Raw genomic sequence first — 15,237 nt, 5'->3', positions numbered from 1 at the left:
TAATGTTGCACTGTATGTTAACCAGCTGGAATTTAAATTTTTTTTTAACATTTATTTATTTTTGAGACAGAGAGAGACAGAGCATGAACGGGGGAGGGGCAGAGAGAGAGGGAGACACAGAATCGGAAGCAGTCTCCAGGCTCTGAGCCATCAGCCCAGAGCCTGACGCGGGGCTCGAACTCACGGACTGCGAGATGGTGACCTGAGTTGAAGTCGGACGCTTAACCGACTGAGCCACCCAGGCGCCCCTAACCAGCTGGACTTTAAATAAAAACTTGGAAAAAATACTTGTCTTGAGAAGTCTAGATATATTCAAGAAGACAATAATCTTACAGGAGATTTAGAAATTGATTCAAACTTTTATTTTTTATTTTTTAGAAGTTTATTTATTTTGAAAGAGAGAGTGCATGAGCAGGTAGTGGAGGGGGGAGGAGAGAGAGAGAAAGAGAGAGAGAGAGAGAGAGAGAGAGAGAGAGAGAGAGAGAGATTCTAAAGTAGGCTCTGCAGTCAGCACAGAGCCCAATGCAGGGCTCGAACTCATGAACCATGAGATCATGACCTGAGCTGAAATCAAGAGTCAGATGCTTAAATGACTGAGCCACCCAGGTTCCCCTCAAACTGTTTACTTCAATCAAATATAACTCTGTGAGTAATCAATTATAAATGGAAATGCAGATTAATATTTAATATTAAAATGTAAGAAATTTTCTGTATGTGTACTTAGTTATATCAATGGTGAAATTTAACTGTCAAGATTTTGTTTTAATAACCAAAATAATCCATATGCATTGTTAATTTAATATAAACAAATTTGAAAATACAAAAAAAGAAAATCTAAAATGGAGCCATCTCTTCTCCTTGCTTTATATTTCAGTAAGGACCACTAAGAATTTTAAGTTATACTAATTTATATTAAAGTTTAAAATGTCAGAAATAAGAAGTAAAGAAAATGTAATAATTCCAAATTGAAAACCTGAGCTCATATGCTGAAGATGAGGATGTATAGCAACTTGGCTTATTTATTACAACTAGTAAACAAACAGAAAAAAAGGAAGAATTAGTTGCAGGAATGTGCCACTATCCCTTTTTGTCTAGTCCTATTCTCGAGGAAATGCTTTGTTTAAGTTTCCTTCTGCAGGGTGTGATATTAATTAGCCTACTTAGACTACCCCTTGTTAACCTCACTTGAATCTTTCATAAAGGCAGCAGGAGGTCAGAACTTGGAGATTCACTGATTCTCATTGTAAAACCTGTGTTTTTGTTTGTACTGGAGTATTTCTGATGCTTAGTTTTCTCATTATCTGACAGTGACAAAGCAGAGTAGCTTATAAATATATAAATCAATGTCAATCATTTTAAATGGCTTCAAACATTATCATATTCAACAAAATAAATCCAAGTTTCTATTATTACTTAAATAATCTTTAAGACTCTTTAATAGTTATATGGAGAATACCCATCTATTCAAGATTACTCTGTCCAAGAAATATATGTATAAATTAGATATGCTTATTTTTTTAATCTTTATTTTATAGTTATGTCAGTGGAGTGATCTCATTCTTAGTGATGTTAATAAAAACTGTGATTTCTTTCCCTATTTTATACTAACTCCATCACCAATACTGCAAAAAACAAACATACTAAATATTACATCAATGTGTATGATTCTAAATTCAGTATTAACTCCAATTTTAATATTTACCATGCTCCATCCAGTGATCTATTTATGTATGAACTATCTATCATCTGTTATCATTATCTATGTATCTACCCATATATATATATATATATATATATATACATATACATATATATACATATATATGTATATATATGTATACATACATACATATATGTATACATGTATATGTACACATACATACATACATATATATGTATACATATATACATATATATATATATATCATCTAGCCATTGAAAGGAGATACTTCAAATGAAAAATTCAAATTTCCCCTAATTATTTGTGAATAATAAAATGTTTCTGTTATACCAAACATTGCTTAATGAAATTTTATAAATACCTTTTTTTTTTACTTCTAAAGACCACAGAAACAATGTTAGAGTATTATCAACAATACCATATTTTTTTACACATGGTTAAACTTCAAAGGTTGAGATTGCACATTTGTCTAACTTAATGCATTATCACCAAAACTCTATTTAAGTAAGAAGAGTTTAAAATAAAATCCAACCTGATAAAATTTATATTTAATTTTCAAAGCAAGACATTTTTATTGTAAGCATATTTTTTAATTACTGATTTTTATTTAAAAAATGGTACATTTTTTCTGTTGTGATGACTCCCTTTTGAGAGCATATAGAAAAAAAATTATTAATGGGGTGTTTGGATATTATGATGCCTGATTGGGTCTTATCAACAATCACTATGAACATCAAATATTTTTTTTAAAGAAGAACATATTTTAAGCATACAACCTGCAAAATATTTCTTTAACTCCTTAAAGCATTTTATATTTAAGTCAAAATCAGATCTCCAGAATAATCATGCATTCATATGCACACACACCCACACACACCCACACACACACACACGTAATTATGGTTCAGTCACTTTTATATACGGATCAATATTTAGCTCCAGAAAAACTGAATCTGCTATAAGTAGTGTAAATTTAAGAGGAATCATTTCAGAGTTTTTGATAATTTACAAAATCATTTGGTAATTGCTAAAAGAAGAAGAAGAAGAAGAAGAAGAAGAAGAAGAAGAAGAAGAAGAAGAAGCAGAAGCAGCAAATTCCCAGGCACATTCCTCAAATAACACCTAATATCTCAAATTCAAGAAGGGGTTCTTCTCATGATGCTATCATGAAGTTTAAGAGCAGAGGGATTAAAAGTAGGTAAACAAAATTAACATGAAGGATTTGATGGGTAATATCAAACAGTCTAACATACATGTAATTGGACTCCCAGGAGGAGAGAGAGTATGTGTAGGAAAAATTGGGGAGAAAAGGAAAATTTTCTAAGTTTAATGAAAACCAACTCACAGAGGCAAGTAGCTCATCAAAACCCAAGTACAATGAATAGGCACACAATGGTCAACAATATTAATCTTACTTCCCATTCAAAGAACTCTGTACACCTTATTTGATGCATTCATTTCTGTTGTAATTCAAAAATCACATCAGCTTCTCCCATAAACCTATTAAATATATGAGGGAAATTTCCTTTGTTTATCAAGGTAACTATGTCTCCTAAGAGCTCTGCATAGATTTGTTGAGTGAATGAATGAGTATTGATTAGTGATCATGGAAGGGTACAAAAATAACATAGTGAATAAAATGTTAATAAATAGTGATTAATGTAAGTCACAAGAAATATTTGCTGGCTCAAGTGTAGATTATAAATCTCCCATTTCAGTAATCACTTTTTAATAAAAAATATGCAAAGTATTATGACAGTTATAGACTAAATAATGAACTAGATCTAATAAATAGAATGTGCATTCTGGATAATTTCAGGGTAGAGCTCAGAATAATAGAAAGGACAAACGAGATCTAAAAAGCAAAACTATAGGGGCAACAAATACATGTGGCTGGGGTTATGAGGGATGTGGTTCACATTTTGGTTTACTGGTAACTTTCTATATTTTGATTTCAGTGGTGATTATATGATTGCATATATTTGTCAAAATCTATAGAACTGTATACTGTTTTACTATATGTAACTATCTTAATAAGCCTTAGAAAAGTAAAATAAAATGAGGAAACAAAAATCTGTTGTGTTCCTGTAATTGCAACAAGGTTTGAAATGTGTTTTTTTTATTTATCAAGTTAAATACTTTTAACATCATAACACACTTTATTAATAACATATTTTCCAATCTGTACAAAAGATTTTAAAGTTCTTTTGTTATTTATATCTTACTTAAATATCTTATGGACTGAAGATGTGGTCTATGGTTTATGCATGATACATGATAAGTCTGGGTTAATGTTCCATTTTCTGTTTAAATAGAGTGTTTCCTTTCCTATTTATCTGCATAAACTTTATCTCTGTAAAATCAAGCTTGTTAATTATGCTATTAAAACTTGTATATACTTTCTTATTTGTTTTGAATGCTAGGTTAATCAGTTACTGAGAACAATGTATTTAGATAAAGATCTATTATAGGGGATTTTTCATCTTTGCAATTCTGTCAAGTGCACTTTTAGACATTTTGAAGCCAACTAGTCATTTGTAGGCATGTTTAGACTATATTTTAAGTGCATTCATTTTTCATAATTAGTGATTCTGTGTTAGCCTGAAAAATGCTTTTGACATCCTCTAAAAATATCTGTGTTCCAATCTGTAGAAACTATGAATGTTGCCTTATATGGAAAACAAAATGAAAGTTAACAACAACAACAACAACACCCCACAAAGATCCTTGTAGATGCAATAAACTTAAAGATATTGAGATGGGGATATTATCCTAGATTATCTGTATGAGCCATAAATGTAACTGGATGGATCCTTTTGGGTAGGAGGGAGTGGATGATTTGACAAGATGCAGAGGAAATGGTGATGTGAAGACAAAGCAGAGAGAGATTTGAAGATGTTGGCCTTGAAGATTGGAGTGACATGGCCACAAGCCAAAGCATCCTGATGGCCACCAGGAGCTCAAAGAGTCCAGGAACTGATGCTTCCTTAGAGCTTCCAGGAAGGAGGGCCCTGTCACCTTAATTTCAGTCCAAACTCATTAAAGACTTCTTGCCTCCAGAGCTGTGAGATAATGAATTTCTGTAATTTTAAGCCACTAAATCTGTGGTAATTTGGAGGCACTTGTGTGGCTCAGTTGGTTAAGCATCTGTCTTTTGATTCGGCTCAGGTCATGATCTCATGGTTTGTGAGTTCAAGCTCCATATCAGGCTCTGCACTGACAGTGCGGAGCCTGCTTGGAATTCTCTCTCTTTCTCTCTCTCTCTCTCTCTCTCTCTCTCTCTGACTGCCTCTGTGCTCTCTTTCTCTCTCTCAAAATAAATAAACTTAAAAAAAATCATTTATTTGTGGTAATTTTATAGTGGAGTCACAGGAAACAAATATGGATACTCTCTTCTTGTCTGCTATTATTTTATCTGATATATTAATTGACTGGGATATTTTTCGACTTTGACTTGTCATTTATTAGTGTTCCTATAATTTTTCTTGGGCCTTTTTCAAAAGTTTACCATTTGGTTTTAATCTAGTTTGGCATCTGTTGTCTTTTAGTTGGCAAATTTATTCTGCTAACATTGAACCTGAATATAAATATTATTTGCACTGTATCTACTGGTATATTTTCTGCTATTAGTCTTAATTAAAAATGTTTTCTTTTATCTTTTTTCCTGCCTTTAAATGAATTAATTCTTTCTTCACTTTTTTTTTTACTATTTAGAATGCCACTTTTCAGTGATTATTTTGAGAATTTTAAAATACAAAAATCATAAAAGCACAAACTTAAACATATTTATTCATTTTTTGTAAAATTAGAATCTTAGATTATTTTATTTCCAATATTCTCTTTTTAATTCAGATGATTTTTGGTTAATGTTATGGGGTTTTTTTGTTTTCATTTAAAATTATTATTTTTTGTTTGAGTGAAGTTTATACACAATGTTACATTAGTTTCAGATGTACAACAGAGTGATTTGACAAGTTTATACGTTATGCTGTGCTCACCACAGGTGTAGCTACCATCTGTTACTATACAACACTCTTACGATATCATTGACTGCATTCTCTATGTTGTGCCTTTTATTCCCATGACTTACTCATTTCTTAACTGAAAACCTGTATCTCCTTCTCATCTTCATCCATTTTGCACATCTCCCATCCCCTGCCCTTCTGGAACCACCAGTTCTCTGTATTTATATTGTACTTTTTGCTTCTTTATTCTTTTGACTTCTTTTTTTTTTTTTAAGATTCCACATATTAGTGAAATCATATGGTGTATGTCTTTCTCAGTCTCACTTATTTCATTTAGCATAATATTCTCTAGGCCAATCTATGGACCTTTACTTTTGTAAGAAAAAGAAATTAGAAATAACAATTTTGGTAAAGAAATTAAACTGTCACTATTTGCAGATGACATGACACTATAAATAACAAAACCCTAAAGACTCCACCAAAAACCCTCTAGAAGTAATAAGTGAATTTAGTGAACTTACAGGATACAAAATTAATACTCAGAAATCAGTAGCATTTCTATACATTAATACTAAAGTAGCAGAAAGAGAAATTAAGAAGACAATTCCAGTTACAATTGCACCAAAAAGAATAAAATACCCGTGAATGAACTTAGCCAAAGAGGTGAAAGAACTGTGCTCTGAAAAGAATAAAACACTGATGAGAGAAATTGAAAATGGTCAATGTTGTTTTTGCTGATTACTAGTCATTCAAATTTTTAAAATGCATTTTTATTTTAAGCAATCAATTTAACTGTTTTACACTTTTTTCTTGCATATCAAACCTTCTTATATTATCATTTCTTTTGGATTTCAGAACTTCTTCCTGAAATACATCTTTTAGTAGTTTTCTTACTAAGGGTTTATTTGTATTAAGTCCTTTTTATTGGATGGAAATTTGTTTGTAAGGGAAAAAACATTTAGTTGAATGGTAAAAAGTAAATGCATGAATGTAAGTTGAAATTTACTTTTTTTCAAACAGCTAATATTAAATTACTCTACTGTTTTCTATCATTGCTGATGACAATTCAAATATTAGCTTAAGTGCAGTTCTTTGCAGATAATAACATTTGAGTCAATTTTTATGATTTTCTCCTTATCTATGGTATTCCTTGCCTCTACAAATATAGATTTGTTTGCTTGTTTACTCTTTGGAATATTCAGAAATTATTCTTTCTTCTCCCCAAACTGTTTCTAGCTTTTTTTTTTATCTCTATGCTAATTTTTTAAATGTTTGTTTATTTTTGAGAGAGAGAGAGAGAGAGAGAGAGTGAGTATGAGCAGGGGAGGGGCAGAGAGAGAGGGAGACACAGTATTGGAAGCAGACTCCAGGTTCTGAGCTGTCAGCACGGAGCCCAATGGGCTCAAACTCATGAAGTATGAGACCATAACCTGAGCGGAAATCGGATGCTTAACCCACTGAACCACCCAGGCATCCCTCTCTATAGGTAATTTTAGATCCAGGTTAATATTTTCTTTTGTCTTACATATTATTCCTATTGTAACAGCTTTCCTGAATATTTACATTATTGATTTTCAGTTATGTCATCCTCAACCTACTTATATATTTCAAGATTGAAGATTCTATTTCTTGTCATTTTTTACCCTAATTCTGGGTTCTTTTTTCTAATTCACCTGACAAATTGTTAAATGGACTCTAAGCATTTCCCTGAATAACCATAATGATTGTTACCAACTGTGAAACCTGAAAATATTTCACAGTACCAGCTGAATGCTAACTTATGTAGAACTCTCGGATTAGTCAATAACTCTCACATGTCAAGATTCAGATTCAATGCATCATCCACATGTTTTTATGGTTATTATTCACGAGAGGAAGTTATGAGAGGGAGGAGTCATAAATGTGTGTCCAGCTTGTCATCTCCACAGAATATCTATCTGGTCCTTCAGTGGAAGGGAGAATATTTATTATTTATTTTATTTTTAATTTTGAGGTTCTATGGAGTTTTAACATTATGTAGACTATCTGCATTGATCTTTGATTAGTATTTAATTCTACTTGACTAATAGCCTCTTTTAATTTGGTGGGTTTTTTTTTTTCTTAATGTGGGCCGAACTCCAGACAAACATGTACTATATCCAGAAAAGATACTTCAACACTAACTGATGCAATCTGGGTCAAATTCCCATGTTTAGGGCATCAGTGTGGATGCTTCTCATTTTAGTAAGTTAGTAGGAGCATTTAAATATGCACAGTTGGCACTCTGAAGTTTTTCTTGCCCATAAGGGAACATAAGTGGCAACATAAGTGGCAAAATAGCATAATTAGAAACTTTTCGAAAAATTTTCAAGTGTGTGTATAGAAACCTTTTATTAAAGAATAAGTCACACACAGCGATTACTTGTGGTGTTAGTTTTTCCCTGGTTGACTATGAAAGTCAAGCCAGTTGGTAAAGCATGAAGAGAAAAAAAAGACACTATTTTGCCACTTAGGCAAACTTCTGAAAGATTTTGGGTCACCTTAGGTATGAGTTGAGATTTAATTAATTTAACTTTAGTGGACATTTATTAGGTGATCATTTTGTCCACAACATTATTTTACTGTGAAATGAAACCATATCCATCCTGAGAAGTTATTTTCTATATATAAAACAACCAAATGCATGTGGCTTTAAGGAGAGATTTTTCAATAGTAATTTTTAACGATAGATAATTATGCACATGTACATACACAAATAGGTTGTGGTAGATGGCATCTAAAGTGGCCCCCACGGGTCTCTGCCTCCTGGTATTCACGCCCTTCAGTATTCCCTTCCGTTAGACCGTGAGCTAACCACCTATCTCTCTTCTAAGGAACTAAATATGATAAAAGTGATTGAATGTCACCTTTGAGATTAGACTGCAAAAAGACTGCAACCTTCGTCTTGTTTGTCTCCTCTCCTGCCCTGTCTCTGCTCTGTTTCTATGTCTCTCCCTTTCTTTTAGTGAATGGTAGAGACACCGAGTTAGGGGCATCTAACTAAACTATACTCAGTTTATGGGCTCACAGAATCTCTGAAATAATAAATGTATATTTTTTTAAGCAACAAAGCTATGGGGTAATTTGTTATGAGGTAATGGATGATTAATAACTATTTGATAAAGCATGCATTAAAAATTAACTTACTATAAATTTGTTCTTATTAATACTAATTTTTAGCCATTACTATATTTGTGTGAATCATCTTTGATCCTCAAAATCTTGAAATATTATTTTACTGTTTATAGCTATTAGTAACAACATGTTATGATGGAATATATCCCAGCTTGGTTTGGAAACAATATCAAAGAGTTTGCTTACAAGGAAGAATAAATTATTTCCTCCCACTTTCATTAATTTTAATTAGTCATTTGGTCAAGAATTAATGTAGATATATTTTGGCTACAATTTGCTTATTTTATTGTGAAGATGCTATGGGGATTTCTGGGATTATGCATTTCATTCATAGATCCAAATTGCTTCGTATAATTAGTTACTTTCTCTTCCTACAAGGTATTTATCAAAATTTTGTTTTTCAACAAGTTCTGCTTTGATATCATTGGGGTAATATAAGTTTAATTATAATAAATATATTATAAGCATCTAAAATCAAAGGATAATAAGGATTTTATGATCTACATATTGATATTCATAAAATAATGATTTCATGATCTACATATTGATATTCTGTTCTTTGAAACCAAATTAAAAACAAAAGTAATTTGGTTTCATAATTGATGTTTGCACAAAAGCAGTACTAAATGCATTATACACCGTATAGCAATATAGTCTGGTAGACTCTAGCTAATTCAAATGAGAAACAACAAAGCACAGGCTTGATGCAGAAAGTAAACTTATTAGCAATTCAATTGTACTATAGCCTCAAAAAAATCTAGTAACTAGCTGAACAACATTAAAAAATAGAAGAGTAAAAGAATGTAAGCATTGACTGATAGAGCAGAGCTTATATCCAGACCAAAATGAGTTGGAATATATTAGGAAGATGAGCAGGTATGAGGACTGAAGGTATATTTTGAGTGACTATAATATGATACCAATCAAAACATTATGTTCTTGTGTGATGATAAGTTTTGTAGGTATGCAGCCTGCATACATCTTTGGCTATCTTTAGTAGCAAGAGCTGCTTTTATTCAAAATGTCTAGAATGACTGAATCAGATGGTTTATGAACTGGAAGGGGAGAGATTGTTGTCTTTGGTAGAGGTGAGTAGTCTCAGATTTGGTAAGACCTTTACACTTCCTTCTGGGAAGAATGATAAGATTTCTCAATTGGCAACTCCATAGAATCCTAGTATACAACAGTGGGAGTGAGAAGCTCTGAGGGCAGTGACCACATAGAAGGCATAGATTAGACAATAGGTCAGTTATTTATTTAGCTATATACTATAATTTTGATATAAATATTGTACACAAAACGTGTAACATTTTTAAGACACAAATTTTAAGAGGCATCATTGATTTCAGAAGTGTCTGAAATCACTGTTAAAGCTACTAATAACTCTACTAGTAACTAGTAAAAATAATGTAATAAATATCCTTTAAAAGGAGGAACATAAAAATAACATATTCACACTTAAAAAAAAGACCTATCTGTTTGAAAACTGGGAAAGTACATTTATTCAAAATCATACAGTATAGTTTATCTATACTTAATTTTACACTATTCAGAAGGAATTGCATTTAAAAAAACATTTATTTAAATTCAAATTAGTTAACATACGGTATAGTATTGGCTTCAGGAGTAGAGCCCAGTGATTCATCACTTACATATAACACCCAGGGCTCCTTCCCAACAAGTGCCCTCCTTAATGCTCATCACCATTTAGCCCAACCCCCCACCCACCTCTCCTCCAGCAACCCTCAGTTTTTTCTCTGTATTTAAGAGTCTCTTATGGTTTGCCTCTCTCTCCATTTTTATCTTAGTTTTCCTTCTATGTTCATCGGTTTTGTTTCTTAAATTCCACCTATGAGTGAAATCATACAATATTTGTCTTTCTCTCACTGACTTACTTCGCTCAGCATAATGCACTCTAGTTTCATAAATGTTGCTGCAATGGGGTCAGAAGACAAGAAGGAATCACATTTTGATTGGGTTAATTCAACATGCATTACAAACAGGATTTTGCATTGAATTTAGTTGATGCAAGTTCTATTAGAATTTGTCTGTGTTTATTTATCTTATTTTAATATTCTTTAAAATTCAAATTTTCACTGTACTTCAGAAGACTTTGCATATGTCGAAAGAATATTTTTTCTGTTGTATTTCTTTACTAATTTCCATGATGTCTGCATGAAAGACAGACATTATATCGAGCACAATAAAACCTGGCTCACAATTCAAGGGAAAAAAGTTTCCAAGAGAAGATGAAAGACTCCATATAAATTGAGGGCACAAAGTGACAACAAATAAAACTGAAAATGTTACCCAGGCCACTACTCACAGCTCCACCTAAATAAACACATTCTTCCTTCATGCTTAAATTCTGACAAGAATAAACACTTTTTAATGTGATGTTCAATTATAGGGAAAAATATAAATACATAAAAGTATTTTTGGTATCAGAGGAACATCACAGCATAATATTGATCACTACAACTTTCTAGTCTCCTAGTCTTCTATATTCTGTACTTCTTCCATAACTGTGGCAGGTCACCAAATATTTATTGACCTATTTTGTATAAGACAGCCCACTTGTTGCCTGGATGATACTAACTGCATTATCACATTTATAAGAAGAAACAGATTCAATCACATAATTCCCACTCTCAAAATTCCAGTGTTCCCACTCTCAAAATTCCAGTGGTGGCCACAGAATGAGTGAATTCCTTACCATGAAAAACAGATTTTCCACTTCTGTGTTCATCCACCATCAATGCGTATCTATGTTTGTTCAATTTTGGTAAAATCTGGAACAAACACAGTTCACAGAGCTTGTCTCACAGTATCTATTCCTTTTTTTTTAAATATGAAATTTATTGTCAAATTGGTTTCCATACAACACCCAGTGCTCATCCCAACAGGTGCCCTCCTCAATACCCATCACCCTCCCTCTCCTCCCTCCCACTCCCCATCAACCCTCAGATTGTTCTCAGTTTTTAAGGGTCTTTTATGGTTTGGATCCCTCCCTCCCTAACTTTTTTTTTCCTTCCCCTCCCCCATCGTCTTCTGTTAAGTTTCTCAGGATCCACATAGGAGTAAAATCATATGGTATCTGTATTTCTCTGTATGACTTATTTCACTTAGTATAAAACTCTCCATTTCCATCCATGTTGCTACAAAAGCCCATATTTCATTCTTTCTTATTGCCAGGTAGTATTCCATTGTGTATATAAACCACAATTTCTTTATCCATTCATCAGTTGATGGACATTTAGGCTCTTTCCATAATTTAGCTATTGTTGAAAGTGTTGCTATAAACATTGGGGTACAAGAGCCCTGTGCATCAGCACTCCTGTATCCCTTGGGTCAATTCCTAGCAGTGTTATTGCTGGGTCATAGGGTAGATCTATTTTTCATTTTTTGAGGAACCTCCACACTGTTTTCCAGAGTGGCTGCAACAGTTTCCATTCCCACCAACAGTGCAAGAGGGTTCCTGTTTCTCCACATCCTCACCAGCATCTATAGTCTCCTGATTTGTTCATTTTAGCCACTCTGACTGGCATGAGGTGGTATCTGAGTGTGGTTTTGATTTATATTTCCCTGATGAGGAGCGACGTTGAGCGTCGTTTCATGTGCCTGTTGGCCATCTGGATGTCTTCTTTAGAGAAGTGTCTATTCATGTTTTGTGCCCATTTCTCCACAGTATCTATTTCTATGTTGCTTTGCAATCTGATCCTATCTATAACAATTTCACTTTTGTCAAAACTGTGCAACTTAAAATAGAAAAAAGATTAAATACTTCAAAAGCTATCATAACTATTAAGTCCTATATGGTTTGTTGTCCTGAGACTTTTTTTTTAACCAGATGAGGATCAAAAGTAAAAATGTAAGAACACCTTTTGAATAGTTTTTCTTTCGACACTCAGTCCAGAAGCCAATTCCTTTGAAAAATAAATAACCCTCTATCACTTTGAGCTTATTAAAGGCAATTAATAACTTCTGGTCCTAAGAAAAGATGGCAGAGATTCGTTTTTCCTTTTTCCTCCCCTCTATATACAATTAAACACACTAGAAATAATCTAACACAACCATAAAAGGACCCTGAAGGTTGAAAAGATGGAGACGAACTAGGTAGAGACATCAAGACTTAAAGAGAAATGCAAGGGTAATTCTAGGTTGGGTGGACGTATGCTGTACAACTTAGAAATGCCAACACACACACACACACACACATCCACAGAGACACAGACAGAGAGAGACAAAGAGAGCGAGAGAGAGGAAGGGAGAGAGAAAGAGATGGAGAAATTAAAGAAAAAAGAAAAAAAAGAGTATGGTTTATCTGGCTAGAGAACTAGGAAAGGTACATCTCAGCTGAACTTAGGGAGAAGACCCATTCTCTGTGAAAACAATAGATCCAACGTACCTGCAGCAATGTGATCAACAGAGCTCAGGGGACAAAATCATTCTTTGTTCTACAGCTTCTGGTTGCAGTGACACAATCTTCCCATGGAAGAAGCAACAGCAGCACCTGGACAGGCCAATCCACTCCATCACATCAGAAAAGGTAGAAGACAGGCCTCTGTGCATGACTCAAACTATATTAAAAAGCTATAGTAATCAGAAGTTTTTGGGTCGCTCAGTCAGTTAAGCGTCTGACTTTGGTTCAGGTCATGATCTCATGGTTCATGAGTTTGAGCCCTGTGTTGGACTCTGTGCTGACAGTTCAGAGCCTGGATACTGCTTTGGATTCTGTGTCTCCCTCTCTCTCTGACCCTCCCCCGCTTACACTCTGTCTCTCTTTGTCTCAAAAATAAATAAACATTAAAAAAATTCCAAAAAAACTATAATAATCAAAACAATATGACAGTGGTATAAAAACAGATACATAAATCAATAGAATAGAATAGAGACCCCAGAAATAAACCCCCAAATGTATGGTTAATTAATTTATAACAAAGGGATGAAAAATATACAATGGTAAAAGGACAGTTTCTTCAATAAATGGGTTGGAAAAACTGGGCTTCAATATGCAAAAGAATGAAGCTGTACCATTATCTTAAACTATAAGTAAATAATAACTCCAAATGAATTAAAGACTTAATTGTAAGACCTGAAACAATAAAACTCCTTGAAGACAACTAAGGCAATAAGATCCTTAACATTGCTCATGGCCCTAAGTTTTAAAAATTTGCCCCTGAAAGGAAAAATTAAAAAAAAGAAAAAGTTGGACTACTTCAATTTTTTTTAATTTTTTAAAATCTTTATTTATTTTTGAGAGAGAGACTTTGAGCAGGGAGAAGCAGAGAGAGAAGGAGACACAGAATCTGAAGCAAACTCTAGGCTCTGAGCTGTCAGCACAGAGCCTGATGCAGAGCTCGAACTCACAAACAGTGGGATCATGACCTGAGCCAAAGTTAGATGCTCAACCGACAGCATCTAATTTGGTTTTAATTTAGCCAAATTAAAAATAGCATAATTTGGTTTTAATTTAACCAAATTAAAAATTTGGGAAGCAAAGGAAATCATCAGTAAAATGAAAAGGCAACCTACAGAATGGGAGAAAATACTTGCAAATCATGTATATGAAAAAAGGTCAATATTCAAAATGTATAAAGAATGCATACAGTTCAGTAGCCAGAAAAAAAAAAAAAAAGATCTGATTAAAACATGGGTAGAAGATCTAAATAGAAATTTTCCAAAGAAGACATATACATGTCCAAGGGGTATAGGAAAAGGTGTTTAACATCGTCATTCATCCAGAAAAGGCAAATCAAAACCACAATGAAATATGACCTCACACCTATTAGAATGACTATCTTTTTGATAGGAAATAAATGTTGGCAAAGATGTGAAGAGAAGAGAACCTTTGTGCACTGTTGGTGAGAGTATAAATTGGTATGGCCACTATGGAAAACAGTATGGATGTTCTTCAAAAAATTAAAAATAGAACTACCATATGATGTAGCAATTCACTTCTGGGTATTCATCTGAAGACAATGAAAACATTAATTCAAGAAGATATATGCACCCTCATGTTTATTGTAGTTGCAACATTATTTGTAATATCCAATATATGGAAACAAGCTAAATGTTCATCAATGAATAAATGGATGAATACAATATAGTATACACACACACACACACACACACACACACACACACATATATATGCAATGGATATATGTGTATATATATATGGAATATTATTCAGTGGAATATTATTCAGCCATAAAAGGAATGAAATCTTGCCATTTGTGATAGCAGGGACCTTGAGGGCAGTATGTTAAGTAAATAAGTTAGAGAAAGGCAACTACCATATGAACTTACTTATGTATAGATTCTAAAATAGAAAAAAGAAAAACAAGCTCATAGGTACAGAGAACAGTGGTTGTCAGCAGCAGGAGCAATGAGGTGGTAGTAAACAAAATCAGTGAAAGGGGTCACAAAGAACAA

Source organism: Panthera onca, chromosome B1, assembly GCF_046562875.1.
Source record: "Panthera onca isolate mPanOnc1 chromosome B1, mPanOnc1 haplotype 2, whole genome shotgun sequence".
Classification (NCBI taxonomy): Eukaryota; Metazoa; Chordata; class Mammalia; order Carnivora; family Felidae; genus Panthera; species Panthera onca.
The sequence above is the reverse complement of the archived record's forward strand: the minus strand, read 5'-3'. Positions refer to the sequence as shown.